The sequence below is a fragment of the Stenella coeruleoalba genome, assembly GCF_951394435.1.
Source record: "Stenella coeruleoalba genome assembly, chromosome: 19".
In the NCBI taxonomy this organism is placed as follows: domain Eukaryota; kingdom Metazoa; phylum Chordata; class Mammalia; order Artiodactyla; family Delphinidae; genus Stenella; species Stenella coeruleoalba.
The window spans coordinates 61,042,175-61,064,566 of record NC_137165.1 but is presented as its reverse complement, the minus strand read 5'-3'; the positions used below and the strand labels follow the sequence as shown (position 1 = coordinate 61,064,566).

Sequence of the window (22,392 nt, the reverse complement as noted above, 5' to 3'; positions counted from 1 at the left end):
GGCATGCTGAAGCCTTCAGCCTTTGAGGGCAGTAATGGGAGTGCATCTGGGCTCAAAAGCATCCAGCACTCACTCCCTGAGGGTGCTGAGGATGACCCGTGTCCACCCCTCGGGTGCTGTGAGGCCTGAAATCCCCTGATCACCGAGGACGGGAGGGGCCGCACAGACTCCACTGGACCACCGGGGGTCTGGCTGCTGGGCTCCAGTCCTTTATCAGATACATGGTTTGCAAACATCTTGGGCCATTTTGGATGGTGGATTATCTTATTCCTTGCTCCTTTTATACACAACTGTTTTTCATCTTGAGGAAGTCCAATTCATCTATTTTGTCTTTTGTTGCTTGTGCTTTTGGTAGCAAATCTAAGAAATCATGACCAAATTGAAGGTCATGAAGATTTACTATCATGTTTTCTTCTATGAGTTTTATAAATTTGGTTCTTACATCTAGGCCTTTGGTCCATTTTGTGTTGATTTTGTAATCGGGGTGGGGGAGGTAAGGGTCCAACTTTATTCTTCTGCATGTGGGTATCCAGTTGTTCTAGCACCTGTGCTGTTTGGGAGAAAATACCTGCAAATGATGTGACCAAAAAGGGTGTAATTTCTAAAGTATACAAATAGCTGATACAACTCAAAAAAAAATCAAAAAGTGGGCAGAAGGTCTAAATAGACACTTTTCCAAAGAAGACATACAGATGGCCAATAGGCACGTGAAAAGATGCTCCACATCGCTAATTATTAGAGAATGCAAATCAAAACTACAGTGAGTTATCACCTCATAGTGGTCAGAATGGCCATCATTAAAATGCCTACAAATAAATGCTGGAGGGGGTGTGGAGAAAAGGAAACCCTCCTACACTGTTGGTGGGGATGTAAACTGATGCAGCCACTATGGAAACCAGTATGGAGGTTCCTCAAAAAACTAAAAATAGAATTACAATATGAACCAGCAATCCCACTCCTGGGCATATATCCAGACAAAACTATAATTCAAAGAGATACGTGCACCCTAGCGTTCACAGCAGCACTATTCACAATAGCCAAGACATGGAAGCAAGCTCAATGTCCCTCAAAAGATGAATGGCTATAGAAGATGTGGTACATATGTACAATGGAATATTACTCAGCCATAAAACAGAATGAAATAATGCCATTTGCAGCTACATGGATGGACCTAGAGATTATCACACTAAGTGAAGTAAGTCATAGAGAGAACGACAAATACCATATGATATCACTTATATGTGGAATCTAAAGTGAGACCCAAATGAACCTATATACAAAACAAAAACAGACTCACAGATTTAAGAAAACAGACTTGTGGTTGCCAAGGGGAAGACAGGGGGGAGGGATGGATTGGGAATTTGGGATTAGTAGAAGCAAACTATTATATATAGGGTGGATAAACAACAAGGTCTTACTGTACAGCACAGGGAACTATATTCAGTACCCTGTAATAAACCATAATGGAAAAGAATATGAAAAACAGTATGTATATATGTATGTGTGTGTGTGTGTGTGTGTGTGTGTGTATATCTGAATCACTTTGTTGTACAGCAGAAATTAACATGACTTTGTAGGTCAACTATTCTTCAATAAAATACATTTTTTAAAAATTAGGTTGAGATTATACCATCAATTAATTTGAAGGCACTTTTATAAAGCAGGCCTTATTTCCCTTGTCCTTTCATCCTGGGACAAATGTATAACAGATAGAAACTAAGCTGGATTACTCCGGGCTGAACTCATATCACACAGAACTTTAATTGCTGAACAAACCATTAATACCAGTTACACCATGGGATGTCCTGATTCAATATCAAGTTTGTAAACCTTGTATCAAGCCTGCAGAATCCACTAAATTTGGAAATTCAAACTGAAATGAAGCCAACTATCCCATGACTTCTCTAAAACTAGTTATACAACAATCGATTGGAAACCATATGCAATCAAATGAATGTGGACAGAAACAACTCCACCCTTCCTTTGTTTTCGTTTTAGATGAAGACGGTATTTAAGGTGATGTCTTGGGCCATTCCAAGGTGTTACTCAATTCCCTGGGTATCTCCCATGCACACAGGATGTACACGTGTTAGTTAACTTGTTTGTGCAACTACATGAAGGTAGTTAATACCACAAAACTGGATACGTAAAATGAATTAAACGCTAAAGTCATGTTTTGTATTTGTAATGACAATGAAAAAAAAGTGTAGTGCTGATATTTGTTACAAAAACGAACGTTAAAAACATCTTTAGTGAAAAAAGCCATACAGAAAAGGCCACCCAGGGCTTCCCTGGTGGCGCAGCGGTTGAGAGTCCGCCTGCCGATGCAGGGGACACGGGTTCGTGCCCCAGGCCGGGAGGATCCCACATGCCGCGGAGCAGCTGGGCCCGTGAGCCATGGCCGCTGAGCCTGCGCATCCGGGGCCTGTGCTCTGCAACGGGAGAGGCCACAACAGTGAGATGCCCGCGTACCACACACAAAAAAAATGTTTGTTCTACCCAAAGCCATCAACAAAGAGTGCCAGGAAAACTAGACACCAGTCTCCAAAGAATGACACTGGTCACCCACTGCACATAAAACTAACTAAAGTGCACAATATTCCACACTAAACCCTTTCTCTCCTGAGTGCCCTGAAGAGGCACCCCACCCACCCTGCAGTCAGCTGCACAGGAAGATTTTCCACACTTGCTCATTTTTTCCTCTTGTGGAGTCTCCTCACCGGTGGTTCCTGAGAAAACCCAGCTCCTGTTAGTGTGGACAATGCCTCATGGTCCAGAAACCTAAGCCCTGACAGGAGACAAAGCTCCTGTCTGCTCGTCACAGAGCAAAGCCTGTGGGCAGGGTGCACCTGTGCCCCCAAGGTCAGACAGGTGGGTTCGGCGCCCCCTGTGGGACGTCAGAGAAGCGCCGGGAGTGCCGCACTCACAAACCCAGAGGCCTCATCCGGGAGGCAGTTCTGCTGTGTATATACTAAGTTTGGAAATCCAAACTGAAATGGAGCCAAGTATCTCTCTGTATCTTCTCAAAAGAGGGTTAAGGAACAATTAATCAGAAACCATATGTAATGAAATGAATGTAGACACAAACTTCACAACTTAAACCAATTCACTCAAAATTGCCCATAGACAAATTTAAATTACCAAACTATAAAAATCCTAGAAAAAAAAGAAAATCTACATGACTTTGGGTCTGGTGACCTTACTCAGAAAACCAAAAGACAAACCACAAACTGCAAGAAACTATTTCCAAAACACGTATCCGATAAAGGATCTGTACTCAAATTATGCCAACAACACCATTAAAATTTGGTAAAGATTGAAACACACACCTGACCCAAGAAGATAAACAGGCAGTAAATAAGCATACAAGAATAAGCTCAAGATGCTGGTGGATGCACGTGCAACCAGCTTCAGAAGACAGTTTGGCAGTTTTCTCCAAATCTAAACATTCTCACCTTAGGATCCAAGAAGTGTGCCTCTTGTATTTAGACAACTGCTTTGAAAAACTGTGTTCAAACCAAAACTAGCATCAAGTAATGCACAGCAGCTCTATTCATAATGGTTAAAAACTTAAAGATATCAGTGTGTCCTTCTGTAGATGTATTCATAAGCAAATTAGGGCACATACATGTCAAGGGGAGCAGAATACACCACCCCAAAATATGCCCATTTGACAAAAGGATTATTTTGGACTGATTAATTTAAGAAACGGGGGCTTCCCTGGTGGCGCAGTGGTTGAGAGTCCGCCTACCAATGCAGGGGACATGGGTTCGTGCCCCCATCTGGGAAGATCCCACATGCCGCGGAGCGGCTGGGCCCGTGGGCCATGGCCACTGAGCCTGCGCGTCCAGAGCCTGTGCTCTGCGACTGGAGGGGCCACAGCAGTGAGAGGCCCGCGTACCGCATAAAAAAAAAAAAGAAAAGAAAAGAAACAGACCCAGGAGAATCTTTCAAAACCAAGTAGAAAATGCCCTTTTATGAGGTAAATTTACAATTATTAAGGATATCTCCATTTGTAAGGGTATGTCCCTCTCTGGACCAGGAATTGAATGATGACTAAATATCAGGAAAAGCTTGTTGGGACTTCCCTGCTGGTCCAGTGGTTCAGACTCCATGCTCCCAATGCAGGGGACCAGGGTTCAATCCCTGGTCAGGGAACTAGATCCCGCATGCTGCAAATAAGAGCCCGCATGCCGCAACTAAAGATTCCACAGGCCTCAACTAAGACCCAGCGCAGCTAAGTAAATAAATGTTTGGAAAAAAAAAAGCATGTCAATGAAACAGGCCTGGATATAAATCTGTGTAACAACCATACCCTTGTTTACTGTGCTTTGCCTAATAACCTCCCTTAAGTGGCTGCCTCCATTCCCTAACATCTTTTTTTTGTTCTCAGCAGAAGCATTTAAGGTAATGGCTTGGGCCATTTCAGGGAGTGACTCAGTTTTCCTGGGTATCTTTCAAGTATACAGGAGGTATGCATGGTATATATTAAACTTCTGATTGTTTTCTCCAGTTCATCTCCTTTTCATTACAAGGGAGATCTCAATGAAGAACACAGAAGAGTAGAGGGAAAATTATTTTTTCTCTCATATACATGCAATGGAATAGCATTCAGCAATATAATGGAATGGACCATCAACCCGGGCCAAAAAAAAAAAAAATAGATGCATCTAACACTTACATTGCTGAGTGAAAGAGTCCAGTCTGAAGAGCTACACAGTGTATGACCTCCTTCATATGACATTCTAGAAAAGGCAAAACTGACACGGTAAACAGTTTACGGAATATGTGGTTGAAACAGTCCAGATGATACTTCAGTGGTGAATAGCTGTCACTGCCTTTGGCTACACCCACAGATCTTTACAACCCAACAAGTAAATTACAATCTATTCAAATTTAGCTACTTAGGATATGGGAGTGTCAAAGACTGGCATACAGAATGTAACAAAGAATCTAACTGATTGACAAATGTATGAAAAAACTCGCTGTTGGTGGTGGGACAAAATGGGCTGACCTAAGTTAACTTTGGAAATGAGCAGACTCTGTAGGCCAAAGGCAAAATATGCCATACACACACAGCGGACTCTAAGTTCTTTCCCATGAGGGGTAGCAGCTAACAGTACTGAAACTACTATATCAGTAATCGAATGGAACAAGCAGTGAATTTAATAAACGACAAATGGAGGAAGCCAGGTTTCTTAACACTGGAGTTGGATGCTACAGTCAAAGAGAGAAGGTTACAATATCCATGTCATAACAGATCCGGTTGGAGACATCAGTATAAACTCTCTTTAGCCTGCACATAGTTCCACATGGAAATCTTTATGATTATGTGTATATGCACAGGCTGGGATACATGCACATATTTCCATGCACTGTCAGCCGAGCATATTTAGCTCCCACATGTAAGTTTTTAACACCATTCTCTAATAAAAGGAACAAGGGCTCTTTGAAGAAAGGGCTGATGCTAGGACTGAGACAGTAAATAGATGAAGCAGGATAATCTTAAAATATCAGAAAGTAAAGAAGTACCAAAAATTTTAAAAAACCCACAAAAGAAAAATTATGTAAAATGAAAACAAGAGCAAATGGAAAAAGCTCTCAACAGCCAAAGCAAGAATGAACTAAGCAGTCTAATAATGTAGTGCTGGATCATAACCAAAAGTTTACAATAAATATTCACGTGTCCAAACTGGTAAAAATAAATTACACAGTTTTTGGTGAATGGTGTTAAATAGAAATCTCCTATGCAGAAAGCTTCTAAACAATGTATATAGCCACTCAGCTGTCCATCAAGGATGTGAAGCTAACCCCTCTCTCCTCAAGTGTGGCTTCTGCATTATGACTTCCTCCTACATAAGACATACAGGATGGACATGGGAAAAAATTAACCTCACTGTGGGAAAACTTGACAAACATTACCTCAGCTAGGTGACCAAAATTAAGAATATAAGGGAGAAGTTCCCTTAAGAGCCTGTCCTCTTGATATATAGTGAAGAGGAAGCACTTCACCTCTGTGGTCTGCTTTTTCAAAGCCAAGTCTAACCACGACAAAACCACCGAGCAAATCCCAGCACCCGGCAGTCTATACAATACCTGAGCAGCCCTCCATGCTGTCAAGGTCATGGAAGCAAGGAGAGTCTGAGCAACTGTCAGAGCCAAGAGGAGACTAAACAGATGATGACCCCATGTCCTATGCGACCCTGGAACAAGGAAAGGTATAACAAAGGGAACGTGAATAGGGACTTCAGTTAATAATAAAGTATCAGTATTTCTTCATTATTTGTGATGATTCTGTAGAAAATTAGACAGGAAAAAGTAAAAGTCAAATATGAGAAAACTACTGTAACAGGAAATCTAGAGGAAATGGGTGATTTCTTTGTAAAAACACATTACCAAAATGAACCCTAAATTAAGGAAAACACAAAAAGACCAATTAATCACTGAGGAACCTCTTCCCCTACTGGTTATCCTATCACTGTTCCAGGCTTTCCCTCTCCTGGGACAGGGAAGGAGCAGGGACAGAGCTGTTTGGCAGCTCCCCTAGTATATGACCCCACCCAGTGTCTTCACCTCCCCCAGCCACGCCTACCCAGTGAGGACACCTGAGGATGGATCAAGGAGTATTGATTTGGATGTGTCAACTAGGACTTTTTTTTATTCCCAGCAACTGGACACACTTACTGAAGTAAAATAAATTAGTATTTATTGTAAGGGTAGAAATACATTAATACTTGCAAGTGGCAAGTTGAAGAATGGGTTTGGACCTGGCAGGTCCAGGGGCTCACACTGTCTCAGTGTGACCTTGCTTCTCTCCAAATCTTTGTCCCGCTCAGTGCCTTTGGGGGACCCCATTCACAGGCACAGGCTCTCTCACTGCACTTGGGCCAACAGCAGTTCTAGGCTGACAACCACTCACCATCCATTTTCTGAGAAAGAGTTTCTCCTTTTCCTGGATTCCAAGAAAGTCATGGTTTTAAATGCTTTTGGTCTGGCTTGGGTTACAGTCTCATACTTCACCCATCACCAGAAGATGGAAAATGGGACTGGCTAGATGTGGGCTGTAAACCCATCTTCGAGCTGGGTGGAACATGGGGTCATCCTTCTGCAACTGTTTGGACTGGAAGCAGGTGAGATGTAATTCTCAAAGGAAAACTGAGGCACTTGGGCCTGAGAACAGATGCTGGCCGGGAGAAAGCAACAGATTCTATGTCAATGACAGCTCACTGCACAGCACAGAATCTGACACAAAAGGAAGAAAGGGGTTCACTTAGGGTCAGGGGCTACAGCTACTTATCCAGTGCTTTTACTGTCCTCCCAAGACTGCAGGAAGTTCTTTCACTTGCTGAAAAGGTAGGATTATTCTTGATGGTAAACTCAAGTCTCCTGCCTTGGGCACCAGGTCCTCACATCTCAGAGGATGGCCCAGAAGAGCCCATGTGCCCTCAGAAGACACACACACCTCATTCCTGCCCCTGAGAGGTGGGAGCCCTGAGTTATGCCGTCTCCCTGGCCATATTAATTGCCCATCCCTGAAAAACAATACTGCTCCTTTGCCCGTTTCTTCTGTCTCCTTTACTAAGGGAAGAAACCAAATGCTAGGGTGGTAAGGAAAGTCTTGTGCAATGAAGTAACGGGAGGCTCGAGAACTCTTCCATGCCATGGAACCCATAGTTGGCAGGCTTTCCAGAGGCCACATGGATGCATAAGGCTCTCCAAGACAATGGCAGTGGCAGTGTAAACCTCACCTTGGGAGGTCCAGTTGCTCCCATATCTTTGATTCTTAATGAATATGCATGTCAAAAGTTAGTAACGACTGAAAGGACAGAGGATTGCAGGGCCATGGTCTGCTGCATGGGTGTTGTGTCAGGGCCACACTCCAATGTCTAGAGGATTATTACCTCTCTTGGCAGCCTGTGAGGCCGTGAGCGGGAGGCCTTCTTCTCAGCCACATGCATGTTGGTAGTTGAAACTTCTCAAAGGAATGTGTACACTACCCAGGTAGCTCTTGAATTGCCCAGCATCATGGTCAGCTCCGTATCTGTGCATGAGGGCCTGACAATGCCCAGGCTGGACTGAGCTAGAGGACCACAGATGCCTGCCTGGATAGTCAGAGGTCGAGGGCTGTCCTGCCTGAGACTTGATCATCTATTCATGCCCACTCAGATGGGACAAAGGATGCCTCCAGTGCCAGGAGGGCCCCACCAGCCCTCAAGAAGGCAGCATCCGGGGGCTGGCAGGTCACTGCACCCAGTTCTGTATAAATCCACACATGTCCACTGAGTGCCCTCCTGTCTGGGCTGTGCTGGAACCTGGGGCTGCCCAGGCAGAGTAGGGCCAGCATCACCCTTCTCAGGTGGGAGGTCAGAAGGAAACCATGCATGACTTCTGACACCCTCCCCAATCCTTGACAGAGGTTGAGCTGGATAAGAAACAGTCCGAGACAAGAACAGACATTTCATTCTTCTCTCAGAGCCCAGGACTGTGGGTAGGAAGGCCAGAAAACCAGTTATTGACCTCAGCTCCCTGACTCCTGTTTGACCCAGGGCAAGTCCTATCCATTCTGGAGGCTTCAGAGAGAAGAAGAGGGGAGGGCAATGAGGGCCAATTGTGCTTAAACCTAACTCTAACCTTTACCCTAAGAACCCTAACCTCTAACCGTAACCCCCTAACAACCCTAGCCTCAGACTCCTAGACCCTCGCCCCTGACCCCCAAACTCTAATCCCTGACCATGACCTTTAACCACAACCCTCTACAATGACTCTCCAACAATGACCCATAACCCTAAACCGTGACCCCTGAACCCTCACACTGATTCAACCCCAGGCCTAAAGCCTGGCCTAGTGGGTACCGAGAAAGGATCTATGAACTCTCAAATAAACCAAGGAATTAAATCTTCCCGACCACGAATTTAGCAATGGTTTCTTAGATTTGACAGTAAAGCATAAGAAATGAAAGAAAAAAATAGATAAATTGGATGTCCTCAAAATTACAAACCTTTGTGCATTAAAAGAGGCTATCCAGAAAGTAAAAAGGCCACAGAACTGAAAAAAATATTGGCACATGATATATCTGATAAGACTCTTTATCTAGAATATACCCAGGACTCTTACAACTCATCAACAAAAAGACAAACAATACAATTTTTGAAACGGACAAATGACTTGCATGGACTGTCCTCCAGGCAAGACATACAAATGGTCAACAAGGACACGAAAAGATATCAAACATCAGTGGCGCAGTGGTTGAGAGTCCGCCTGCCGATGCAGGGGACACGGGTTCGTGCCCCGGTCTGGGAAGATCCCAAATGCAATGGAGCGGCTGGGCCCGTGAGCCATGGCCGCTGAGCCTGCACGTCCAGAGCCTGTGCTCCGCAACGGGAGAGGCCACAAAAGTGAGAGGCCCGCGTACCGCCAAAATAAAAAGAGTAGTAGCCCCCGCTCGCCGCAAGTAGAGAGCCCGCGCACAGCAATGAAGACCCAACACAGCCAAAAAATTAAAAATAAAATAAATTTTATTTAAAAAATGGTTTAAATGGTAAATGTTATGTGTTTTTAATCCCAATGGAAAAAAGGAATGAAATAATGATCAATGTTACAATGCGGATAAACAATGAAAACATCCCAAGTGAAAGAAGCCATACAGAAAACCACCCAGATCATGGTCATCTTGTACACTTTCAATCCAGCAAGGTTTTTAAAGTGAGGACAAGCCCCAGTGATGGTTCCAAGAAGAGAAAACTGGATTCGAATAGAAAAATACATTTCCACAACGCTGGGGCAGCTGGTGAAAGTTGAAGCAGGTGTGTGGATAGGATTATAATGTGGAAATCATAATTATTCCTCATTTTGGGATTATGTGCTGGTTCTCTGGGAGAGTGGCCCTCACACTCTCACAGGGTAAAACAAACTGGAGTATTCTGTGAATGTGGAAAACTTTATACTGCTATTTAAAGTTTTTTATACACTTAAAATTTACTAGAAAATAAAGTACTTATCAAACCAACCATGTCATACCATGCCAGAAATACAGACATCAAACTCTGTTATAGAGGCCAAGCCCTACCCAGACCCAGTTCGCCCACAGTGGGGATGCTAATCACCCTTGTAGGAGTCCACACACTACAAGAGGCACCATGGGAAGATTATATTCGGAGCCACGATGTCTTGGGTGCTGTGGATGACCTGGATGTAGATGAAACAGTGGGATTTCTGAATTCTAGTTTTCCACATTCAACCACCAAAACACTGTTACGGCTAACAAATGAATTCAGTAAAGCTGCAGGATACAAAAAATAAAAAACAATGCACAAAAATCATTTGTGATTCTATACACTGATAATGAACCATCAGAAAGGGAAATATTTTTTTAATCCCACTTACAATTGCATCCAAAAAGATAACTAGGAGTAAATTTAATCAAGGACGTGAAGGACCTGCACACTGAAAACTGGAAGACACTGATAAAGAAAACTGAACAGACAAAAATAAATGGAAATATACCCCATGTTCATGGGTAAAAAGAATATTGTGAAAATATGCATTCTAAGGTGGGACTTCCCTAGCCATCCAGGGGTTGGGACTCTGCGCTCCCACTGCAGGGGGCGCAGGTTCCATCCCTGGTTGGGGAACTAAGATCCCACATCCTGCATGCCACATGGTGTGGCCCCAAATTTTTTTTAATTAAAAAAATATATGCATTCTAGCCAAATTAATGTACACATTCAACGCAATCCCTACCAAAAGTCCAATGACATTTTCCATAGAAACAGAACCAACACTCTTAAGACGTGTGTGGAGCCACAAAGGACCCAGAAGAGCCAAAGCGACCCTGAGGAAGGAGAACGGGCTGGAGGCATCTCGCTCCCTGACTTCACACTTCATCACGAAGCTACAGTCCCAAAGAAGTGTGGAACTGGCACAAAGACAGGCACGCGGACCAGAGGGACAGAGCAGAGAGCCCAGGAATCAACCTACAGGTATGCGGTCAGTTAATTCACAAGTAAGGAGCCAAGAACATACACCAGGGAAAGGACAGTCCCCTCAATAAACGGTGCTGGGAAAACCAGACGCCACACGCCAAAGGACAACACTGCGCTCTGTCTACACCACACACCAAAGGGGCCAAAAACCCAGTTTCCCACATCAAGCCCTTCCTCTCCTGGGTCCTCTGAAGACAGACACCCGCAGCGGTCAGCCACGCACAGGAACCTTCTGCCCACTTTTCCTCACCTTCTCCCTCAGCGGCATCACCTCCCGGCAGGTCCTGAGGCGACCAGGCTCCTGTCTGCATGAACTGGACCCCACAGTGTCCCAAAGCTGAAGCCCCAGCGGGTCCTGAGGAGACCCGGCTTCTGTTAGTGTGGACTCGACCCTGGCTTGTCCCGAAGCCCGGCCATCAGCGTGGAATCAGCCCCGCGTGTCCCAGAAGCCAAAGCCCCAGAGGGTCCTGCGGTGGCAGGGCTCCCATCATTTGCGCATGGCGCCGAGTCCGCAGGCAGAACGGGCCTTCCCGCGGAGGGCCAGGGAGGCGGGCTCACGTTCCCTGCCAGCCAATGGGAACGTGCAGACCAAGCCACCTCCCAGTTCAGTGGAGGCCCCGCTCCCTGCAGGCACTTCCGCTGCATCCACTAAACTGTGGAAATGCAAACTGAAATACAGTCAAGTATCCCATGACTTCTCCAAAATAGTTAAGAAACAACTGGAAACTGTATGAAATGAAATGACTAGACACAAACTTTAAAACTTACGCCAAACTCACTCAAATTTATTAACAGACATGTAAAATGTGAAACTATCAAAATTACAGAGATAAACACAGAAATACATGACCTTGGGTTTAGTCTCTCGATCATGAGCTTTGAGTTTTAACACACAACACAAAAAGCCAATCCACAAAAGAAAAAAGTAATATTATGGACTTTATCAAATCAAAGATTTCTACTCTCAAAGACGTTATTCAGAAAATCAAAAGACAAGACACAAACTGGGAGAAAAAGATTTGCAAAACTTGTATCTGATAAAGGATCTGGGCTCAGAATAGACAAAGACCTCTAAAACAACCCCATAAAAAAAAATGGGTGAGGATCTGATCTGGACACCCAGCCAAAAAAGATATACAGATAGTAAAAATCATACAAAAACAAGCTCAACATCATATACCATTAGGGAATTACAAATTAAAATCATGAGATATCACAGCACACCTATTAGCACTGCTAAACTCCAAAAATATGACAATACCAATTGCTAGAGGGTGAGGAACTCTCCCTCATTGCTGGTGGGATGCATGTACAGCCACTTTGTAAGACAATTTGGCAGTTTTTTCCAAAGCTAAATAAGTCTTACCTTGGGATCCGACAATTGTGCTTCCAGTATTTAGGCAACTGCTTTGAAAATCTATGTCCAAATGCGAACAAGGATGCAATTAGACACAGCAGCACTATTCATAATGGCTAAAAACTTGAAGAAATCAGGATATCCTTCAAAAGATGAATGCATACATCCATGTCAAGGCAAGCAGAATATGCCACCCCAAAATATCTCCCTCTGGCACGAGGATTATTTCAGTCTGATTTTTTAAAAAAAAGAAAAAAAGGAATCTCAGAAAACTGAGTAGAGATTGCCCTTTTGTGAAGGACATTTACAATACAGAAATCCCCATTTATAAGAGTATGTCCCGCTTTGCACCAGAAATAGAAGGATAATGAAAGCTCAAGTAACACTTATCAATGGAGATGTCCTGACTTAAATGTGCAAACAATCATACCCTTCTTTACTGTGCTTTGCACGATAACCTGCCATAATTGGCCTTCCCCCCGTTCCCCAACATCTTTCTTCTGTTTTTAGCTGAAGATGGTATTTAAGGGGATCATTTCAGGGAGTGACTCAGTTTTCCGTGGTATCCCCCCTGTATTCAGAAGGTATACATGTCATTAAATTTATTTTTCTCCTGGTAATCTTTTATTACAGGGGCAGGGGGGTCTCAACCAAGAACCTAGAAAAATAGAGGGAAAATTGTTTTTCCTCCCATACACGTGCAGTGGAATACTACTCAGCAGAAAGGAATGCACCATCAACCTATGGAAAGACATGGATAAATCCTCAGTATGTGTTGCTAAGTGAAAGAATCCAGTCTGAGGAGGCTGCACACAGTATGACCCCATTTACGACATTCTGGGAAAGGCGAAGCTACATAGATGATAAGCAGATCATGGGGTGGGGGGGTTGAAGTATACCATGTGATACTCTAGGATGGATACCTCCTGTCACTGTGCATTTGTCTAAGCCCATAGATGTGTGTAGCCCAAGGGGTCAATCATAATCTATTCAAATTTAGTTATTTAGAATGTAGGCATGTTGCAGGATGGAATACATAATGTGACAGAGTCTAAATGTATTAGAAATATATGGAAACAACTCACTGTAGGGGATGGGGTAAAAGGTGCTGACCTAAGTCACCTTTGGAAATGAATGGAATCTGTAGACTAAAGGCAAAATGGACCGTATATAAACAGTGGGCTTTATTTTATGAAGTTATTTCCAGGGTGTAGTAGCTAACAATTCTGAAACCTCTGCACATGTAACCTGGAAAGGAGCAATGCACAGATAAATGGCAGATGGTGGGAGCCAGGCTCCTTGCTGTGGGCGTGGGAAGTTACAGGTAAGCAAGGGGAGAGCCTCTGCCCTCGTAATCCTGGATCTGGGCTTCCTGGGAGGATGCTCACTGGCCGGGGGAAACACACAGATCTTCATGCTGGGAAGACCCTGCAGACACAGGAACTTCACACCCCATCTTTCCACCCATATCTGCTGGAAACACCCAGTCTTTTGTAATCAGTCACTTGCAGCTTTTAAGACATTCTCATCCCTAAGCAGATAAAGGAGCATGAGGGTCTTGCTTACCCCTAAGCTGTCCCAGAATCCAGGCCCTGGGGGTGGAGCCAGGTTGGGGGTTCCTGGGCCTCTGACCAGCAGGTGAGAGGAGGGAGGAAGACCGGTCCTGAGGACAGAAGTTCCCTCAAGTCTGTGAGCCCAGGAGCCCCGGTGGGGTTCATTCCCAGTGCGGACATGGGCGGGGCCTGCAGTGGTTCTCTGTTCCCCCTGGGCCCTTTGATGAAGCCGTGGCAGCACTGGGCCCAGACGACTCCTGGCGGTGTCTCAAACTCTGACACAACGGCTTTACAAACGAACAAGAGAATGAAGGTCAGCCCCCGACGGCCACTCCTTTCTGGCTCTGAGTTGCTTCCACCAGGACCGCAGTCACCTGCACAGTCTGCTGTGACCTACCTGTCCCCACTGGCCTTTTCTCTCCCTCCCTGTGATGATTCCAGTGACATTTCCAGCCCGGACTCCTCTCCCAGGCCAGACACCTCTGTCCAGCCGCTGCATCCCCGTCTCCCTTGGGGGCTAACAGGCCCCTCAGAGGACTGGGATCCTGCAGCTCCCCACACCCAGGAGCAGCCCCACCTTCCCAGGTTGCTTAGCCCAGGCACCAGGTGTGACCGAGCAGGACCCTACGGGGCCTTCCTAGGACAGACCCCTCCCCCACATCCTCTGCTGTAGCTCCTCTCTGAAGTACCTGGATAACAGTGTCTGATGCACACTTCCTGAGTTGTTTTACAGATGCTAAAACCACCACCAAGTGGAAGAAATTAACTACTTGATGATCATGAACAGGGAGCCCCAGAGATTCTGTTGCCTAATAATTTATAATGTTAACCGCCTGTTACCTCATCTTCAACTAGAGAACTGTACACCAGCTGATCACATACCCTGCGACCCCCCTCCCTCACCTGGCCTTTAAAATTTCCTTGCTGAAATCACTCAGGGACTTTGGGGTTTTAGAGCACAAGCCACCTGTCCTCCTTGTATTGGCACTTTTACAATTAAAGCTGCACTTTCCTTCACCACACCCGGTGTCAGTAGACTGGCTTTACTGCACTCGGGCAAGCGGACCCAAGTTTGGTTAGGTAACACTGGGGTCTCCCAGGCTCACAGCCTCCTTGTGCCCCACTGACTGTCATCTGCTCCTCCAGAGTCGTGTTGCAGCAAAAATAGAAATGAAGTTTTCCCTGCCCTGGGAACAAGGAAAACAAAGGGAACAGCGAACTGGCTAGAGAAGAAACATAACCTGGCCTGAAAGAGTTCATCACTCGTTGTTTTACTTTGTCACTCATTTGTAGTCACTAGATTTGTACTTTACAAGACTAACCTCACTCCATGACACTATGTAATTTACCTTTGGCACCCATCACCCCTGACTCTGTGTGAGTTACATCCCCTGCCTCTCACTCCCTAACCTTATCATGTCCAGCACTAACATTCTACACGCCCCTCCTAACAAATCACCCCCTATGGTTTTTGCATTTCAGAAACGAGGTCACCGCCGATAAGCCAGAGGCAAACGGACGCACTTACCAGACTGCTGGACCCCAATTACCGGGCGGCCTGATGCCAACTGTGACTGTTTTGAAATAATGCAAAGGAAAGGAAGAATGCAAGACCTTCACTACTTTGATTCTTATCCTATACCCCGGACTGCGAGAGCCCCACATATAAAATCTTCTCTGATTCTCAAGGAGGGGGTGCCCAGTTCTTGAGGCACTAGCCGGCTGTGTCTTCCCTTCTGCCTGACAGAAAAATAAAGCCATCTCTCTCTTCCTCCAAAACCCGTCTCCGTATTTCTGTTCAGCCTTGGTGCACAGGGAAGCCGAGATTTCGACAACAGTCTGTGGCCAGTCCCCACACTAATTCCCCTCTACGCCCACAGCCCTGGCCCAAGCCCGATCTGGTGCCTGGTTCCTCCATCAGGCCTGACAAATCTCCCTGCCCCATGGTGCGTCTCACATCCCACCCCAACCTGGTCTTTCTGAAGCATAAACGAGACTGACTCTCTCCCACCTGTAATCCCCCAAATGTTTCCCCACTTTCGCTAGGGTATCTGCCGGGAGAGATATCTGCCAAGGCCCTGAGAGTCTCCGGCATCCCCACTAGGCTGCTGGCTCCTGAGCTCCCTGACAATGGGCACCTCAGCAGGCCGGGAGACACGGCAGGAAACCCCAGAACTGCTCACCTCAGGACGGGGCAGCAACTGCCATGGCCTCATCAAAGAGAGAAGAGGAGGGGTCCCCAGCTGGGACACAAACTCTGCACGAGTGGCCTCTCCTTGAGCCATTACATCACCTCGTGTGACTTGAGGGAAGGAAGGACTGAAGCACACCTGGTTCCTAAGGAGGATGGTATAGGCTCAGTCACGTCCCTCCAAATTCACATGCTGAATCCCTAACCCCCAGGACCCCAGGATGTGGCTGTATTTGGAGATGGGATTTTTAAAGAGGTGATCAAGGTAAAAATGAGGTCACTGGGGTGGATCTTAATCCAATAGGATTGATGTCCTACAAGAAGAGATTAGGACACAGATAGGCACAGGGGGAGACCATGTGCGGACCTGGGGAGAAGATGGCTGTCTGAGCACCAAGGAGAGAGGCCTCAGGAGAAGCCAGCGTACACACACCTTGATCTCAGCATCCAGGACTGGGAGATAGGTCTGTTACCCAAGCTGCCCTGTCTGTGCTACTTGTTACGGTGGTCCTGAGCAGACTCACACGCAGGGTAACTCAGGGTTCAGACTGGACAGAGCCCACTCTCCATCCCCCTGTACGTGGGTTACAGGAACCCCAGGAACTGAGGAGGGGGTCCCTGAGGGGAGGCACAAGATAGAAGCTTTTCGGCATAACACGACTGCATTCACGTTAAACGTGCCTGAAGTCCAATCCCACGAGACGGTTTTGTCCTGTATGTACATCGGCACCTTCAGTCTCAACTGCAGATCTTTGGCTTCACCAGCTCCACTGAGAGCATTAGCTTCCCTGCTGTGGACCGTCTCCTATAGGATTTCCAGAACCACAAAGCACTGAAGCTTCACAGGACCCAGAGTCTGTGCGCTACCGTCCAGGTGACCCTCACAGGAGAGCCGTGCAGCTGCCCGTGAGAAACCATTTCCCTTTTTCCTGTTCACAGCTACCCTGCACCTCCCAGCCTTCCCAGCTGGGGCGTAGTGCCTCGTGTTACCAAGGGGAAGGGGTGGAGGTGGTGAGGGCCTTGGCCAGCCTGCATCCTAGGACGGAGGGCATGATGCCCACCTGGTCACCCCACCCTGCTTGTTGGAGCCCTCACCTGGAAGCAGGAAGGAGAAACCAGGGGGACAGAGCCTGGGCCCCCACACCCACCTGCCCTGGACTCTCACAAGAAGGGGACAGAGACATCTTGAGCTTCAGCCCAGTTTTGGGAGACACTTTGTTTCAGCAACAAACTTTGCCTTAAAAGCCAAGGTGCTTTACAAACCCCTCCCCAGCTGTCACAGAAAGTCAGGCTTCATCTCATCACACTTTTCTCAAACCCCAGCTCATGCTGACACCACCTCTCGGGTGATGGTGCTTCAGAGCAGCCCCTTTAAAAGATCCCTGGAGTTCAGCTCTCCCAGCCCTGCCTTCAGTTTAAGGGAGAAGTTTCCTTGACAAACCTTCTCAGTTTCCTTGACAACCAAGCTTCGCAATCTCCCAAACTCTTCTCCTTCAAACATTCCTATTCTAGGCTGGATGAGCCTAAAGAGACAGTGCTGTCATCATGTGCCAGAGAGTGACTCCTCCAAGCCCGTAGTTATTGGTTACATGATGCTATTGATGATGAAATCCCAGGAGAGCCAGCTTTGCAATATAACCATTTCTGGACTCGGCACTTTCCACGGACAGAGTGGAGTGGCTGTTTCCACGTGCCCCGTGGTGCAAGAGTTCACCTAATGCAGCCAGGACTCATCCTTTCCAGGTGATTCCAGGGTCCTCACTCTGCCCAGACCCCACCCACATGGCTGCTGTCTGTGCCAGTCTATATGGGACTCTGGTAATCTCCTAAAATGAGGGTTATTTTATACACAGGCAATGGGTTGAATGCTGGCCCCAAAAGATGTGTCCCTCCAGAACACGTGAACAGGACCATATCTGGGAAAAGGGTCTTCGTATATATAGTTAAGGATCTCGAGGTGAGGTCATCTTGGGTTAGGGTGGCCCTCAATCCAATTGAGAGAGTCCTTATGAGAGACAAAACAGGAGAGACTCAGACACAGAGGAGAAGCCACGTGAAGACAGAGGCAGAGACGGGAGGGATGGAGCCGCAAGCCTGGGGACGCCTGGAGACCCCAGAAGCTGGAAAAGGCAGGAAGAACCCTATCCTGGAGCCTTTGGAGAGACTTCCGTCCTGCAACACCTTAATCTTAGATGTCTGGTCTCCAGGACTGGGGGAGGATGAATTCCTGTTGTTTTAAACCACCCACCTTGTGGTCATTTGTTACAGAAGCCACAGAACGGTCACACAGACCCTGCTCTGTAGGATCCCGGAAGTGCGGGTCTCACTAAAAGCAGATTAGGGGCTGGATTACAGAACCCTTAAGAGTCAGCACTGAGCCCCAGAAGTCCTAAAGCAGTGGCTGGACACCAGAATGTTGAGGGGTCAATTCGGAAGCCCATTCCCAAGGGTACTGACTGCACATGGCCTCCCCAGGTTTTTACACCTGTACCTGTTGGGGATAAGTATTTCCACCCTAATTCAGGACTTCTGATGTCACCGTTCACATTGCTAATTAAGAACCCACTAGTTACACAGATGAAAACCCTATCAGGACACCTGCTCCAGTGGTAAAGAATTCTGAAGTTGGTCAGAGGTGGGGAATCGTCTCCCATGCAGCCAGCAGCCCCCCCCGCAAGGAGCGTCCTCATTGCAAGGCTGGGGGACGGTGCTGAGGCGTCTGTGAGTAAACGTGAGCTGAGCCCCAGGCCAGCTGCTGCTGAACTGTTCCCACCCTTCCCAGGTATAACTTGTGCAAGGACTGGAAAGCCTAGAGGACAGCGCTTGGAGTCACACCAGCCACAGCACGCAGGCCAAGTTTGTGCCTGCAGGCCAGCCAGGATGGTCCTGGCCCTGGGTGCTCTTCTGGAAGCTTTCCATTTCCCTGCCTGAGGCACCCCTCCTGTCCCGGCCCCCACTGCTTTTTTCCTTCCTCACATCTGCCCGGGGAGAAATTCCAGTGGCCGGTATGGGTGACACATCCTCTTCTTTAGCAGGTGGCAGCCTGGCAACTCCTGCAGAAAGTCCAGCAGAGCCCCACTCACACTGGGCCACCCACAAAGCCATGGCCTCTCACTCCCCCCCACCAGCCCAGCCCCGAGACTGCTGACGGGGCAGAGAATATGGCGTCAGGAACAGCTGCAGGGGCTCTTGCTGCCTGGAGCGGTGTTTATATTGACCTCAACCCAGGCACACCTGGGGAGGGCTGGCCGGCCCGGTCAGGCTGCCCAGGTCAGCCAATCCTCGCCCCTCAGGGGCTCATAGCTACAGAAAATGGGCCTTGCTGCACCGGCCAGGTCCAAGGAACAGGTGTGGGGTCCTGAGGGTCAGGATAGACAAGGGGCTGCAGCTCTGGCTTGTTTTCTAATCATTTTATCTGGCCCGTGAGTGGGAGACAACTTCAAGAAGTGCAAACCCAGCTTTGCACGCCAAGCCCTTCCGGCTCCCTACCCAGGAGGGAGGCTGTAGGGAAACCCTGTATGACCTCTGAGGCCCTAAGAACACTGGACTGATGTTGAGTTCAATTTGAAACAGTGAGGGACCAGAGCAGACACTTCATTCATCTTCTATCAGGGCTCAGGGCTGGAGGAGCAGAAAACAACGGCCGAGCTCAGCCTTGACGCTAACCCCGACACGGATCCTCACCCTAAACTCTGATCCTGACCCTAAGCCCTGAGCTAACCTTAGCCCTAACCCGTACCCTAAACCTGTACCTTACCCTAACCCATACTCTACCCGTATCCTACCTGTACCCTAATTCTAGCCCATGTCCTAACACCCACTCTAACGCAGGACCCTAACACCCTGAGACCAAAACCATAAACCTTAAGGAATAAACAAAACCACAACCATAACCAAAACCATAAACCATAAAATGTATTCATTAACCATACGCATAAATAAGTCATAACTGTGAACATAACCATAAGACGTAAACCATAACGGCAACCATAAACGATACAGAGCCCCAGCCCTAACGCTAACCCTCCACACCACTTACACCAAGCCAAATCTAACCAAATTATACAAATACATCATAAAAAAGAATACCCCAGTATACCTTATAAAGATGAATATAAAAATCCATCACAAAATAATAGCAACAGGAAACGAAAAGAACATTAAATGGATAATGCCATAAGCAAGTATCTCTACACCAGAAATTTCAGGTTGTTCAACATATTAAAATTAAGCAATGTAATAAACCACAATAAAAGTGTGAAGTAAAACACACGATCATATCAATTAATGCAGAAAAAACTACAATAAAAAACCAGTGTTATTTCATGATACAAACACTCAAGAAAGCAGGAATAAAAGGAAATTTGTTGAATATGGAAAAGAGTAGTACAAAAAGCCACAGCAAACATCATGCTCAATGTTAAAGACAAAGATTTACTCCTGAAATCAGGAACGAGGCCAGGAAGCTGGTCTTCATCATTGTTACTCAATAGGATGCCGGAAGTCCTACCCAGAATCTTGAGGAAAGAAATAGGAGGCATCCATGTGTGAATGGAAAAATTCAAACTGTGTCTCTTCACAGAACACAGATCACATCATTTTATATATAAAACTACCTATAATGAACAAAAAATTATTTGACCTAGTCAACTAACTAATGCAGCAAAGTTATAGAGCAAAATATCAATTCACAAAAATCTATCTTATATGTATACACTAGCAATAAATAACCTGAAAAAGCATTTATGATAACAATTTCACTGTAAATAATGTCAACGTCAATATTTAGGAATATATTTAGTGAAGATACAAGACTTGTTTTATGTGGGTAAATCTGTACGTTTGAAATTACTGGAAAGTAAATTACTTTTCAAAACACCATGTATGTCAATAGCACGCCAGAAAAGCAGAGAAAACATCAAGCTTCCATAGAGCAGCCGAGCCCTACCCAGATCCAGTTCACCCGAAGTCCACGCGTCATTTAGAGGCACTGGGGGAAGGTTATATTAGGGGCCACTGTCCTCCGTGTTGTGGACGACCTGGATACGGTAGAAACAGTGGGATTTTGGAAGTCCAATTTTCCACTTCATTCCACAAAAAAACTATTAGAACTAATAAATGAATTCAGTAAAGTTGCAAAATCAATACACAGAAATCAGTTGCATTTCTAAACACTAATAATGAACCATCAGAAAAAGAAAGAAGGCAACCCTATTTACAACTGCACCATAAAGAACAAAATACCTGGGAATAAAGTTAACCAAGGAAGTGAAAGACCTGCACACTGCAAACTTTAAGACATCGATGGAGAAATTGAAAAAGACACACCAAGAAATGGAAAGATTACCCTGTTCTCATGGAACGAAGAATGAACATTGTTAGAGTATGCCTTCTACCCAGAGCGGTGCACACAGTGAGCGCAGGCCCTCCCGAAAGGCCATGGCATTTTCCACAGAAACAGAGCAAATCCTCCCAAGACGCGCGTGGAGCCACAACGGACCCCGAAGAGCCGAGGCGACCCGGAGGAAGGAGAACGGGCCGCAGGCATCTCCCGCCCTGACTTCACACTACGTGGCGAAGCTACAGTCCCCAAAACAGTGCGGAACTGGCTCAAAACAGGCGCACAGCCCAGAGGGACGGGACGGAGAGCCCAGAACCCACCCCGCACGGTGGGGGGGGGGGGGGGCCGCTAAGTTACGACAAGGGGGCCAAGGACACACCGAGCGGAAGGGCAGCCCCGCGGTAAACGGTGCGGGGAAGACGGCATACCCCGTAACCCACGCGGCTCCACCGCGCACCAGCCTGACCAAAAACCCAGCTTTGCACGCCAAGCCCTTCCGGCCCGCATGAAGACGGACCCCCGCAGCCGTCCGTCGCCCCCAGGAAGCTTCTCCCCACTTTTCCTCACTGTCTCCTCACCTTTTCCGCCGGCGTCGCCTGCGTCCTCAGGAAACCCAGCTCCCGTCAGCGTGGACGCAGCCCCACGTTGTCCTGAAGCCGAAACCCCAGCGAGTCCTGAGGAGACCGAGCTCCTGTCAGCACAGACGCTGAGCCCAGCGTCCCAGCCGCGGCCCCGGCAGTGCCTGAGGACACACAACTCCCCTCAGCCGCGCTCAGAGCCGAGTCCGCGGGGAACGCGCATGCGCTGTGGGGTCAGAGAGGCGGGCTCAGCGCCACCCTGTGGTCGGTGCGGGAAGTGGTCGGTTACTGGAGACAGCGCCCCCTGCTGGCGGAACTTCTGAATCTGTTAAACCGTGGAAATTCAAACTGAAATGGAGACAAATATCCCCAAAGTTTTCGGAAAACAGT

At 46.9% G+C, this 22,392-nt stretch overlaps 1 long non-coding RNA gene across 2 annotated transcripts in view; it reads right to left on the bottom strand.

Moving 5' to 3' along the window:
• Positions 1–22,180, bottom strand: part of LOC307177192 — a 31,382-nt gene extending 9,202 nt beyond the window's left edge. For both annotated transcript variants that reach the window (XR_013824998.1, XR_013824999.1), the window contains exon 1: positions 22,003–22,180. This is a non-coding gene — a long non-coding RNA (uncharacterized lncRNA). The remainder of the gene's footprint in view (positions 1–22,002) is intronic.
• Positions 22,181–22,392: the final 212 nt, after the last annotated feature.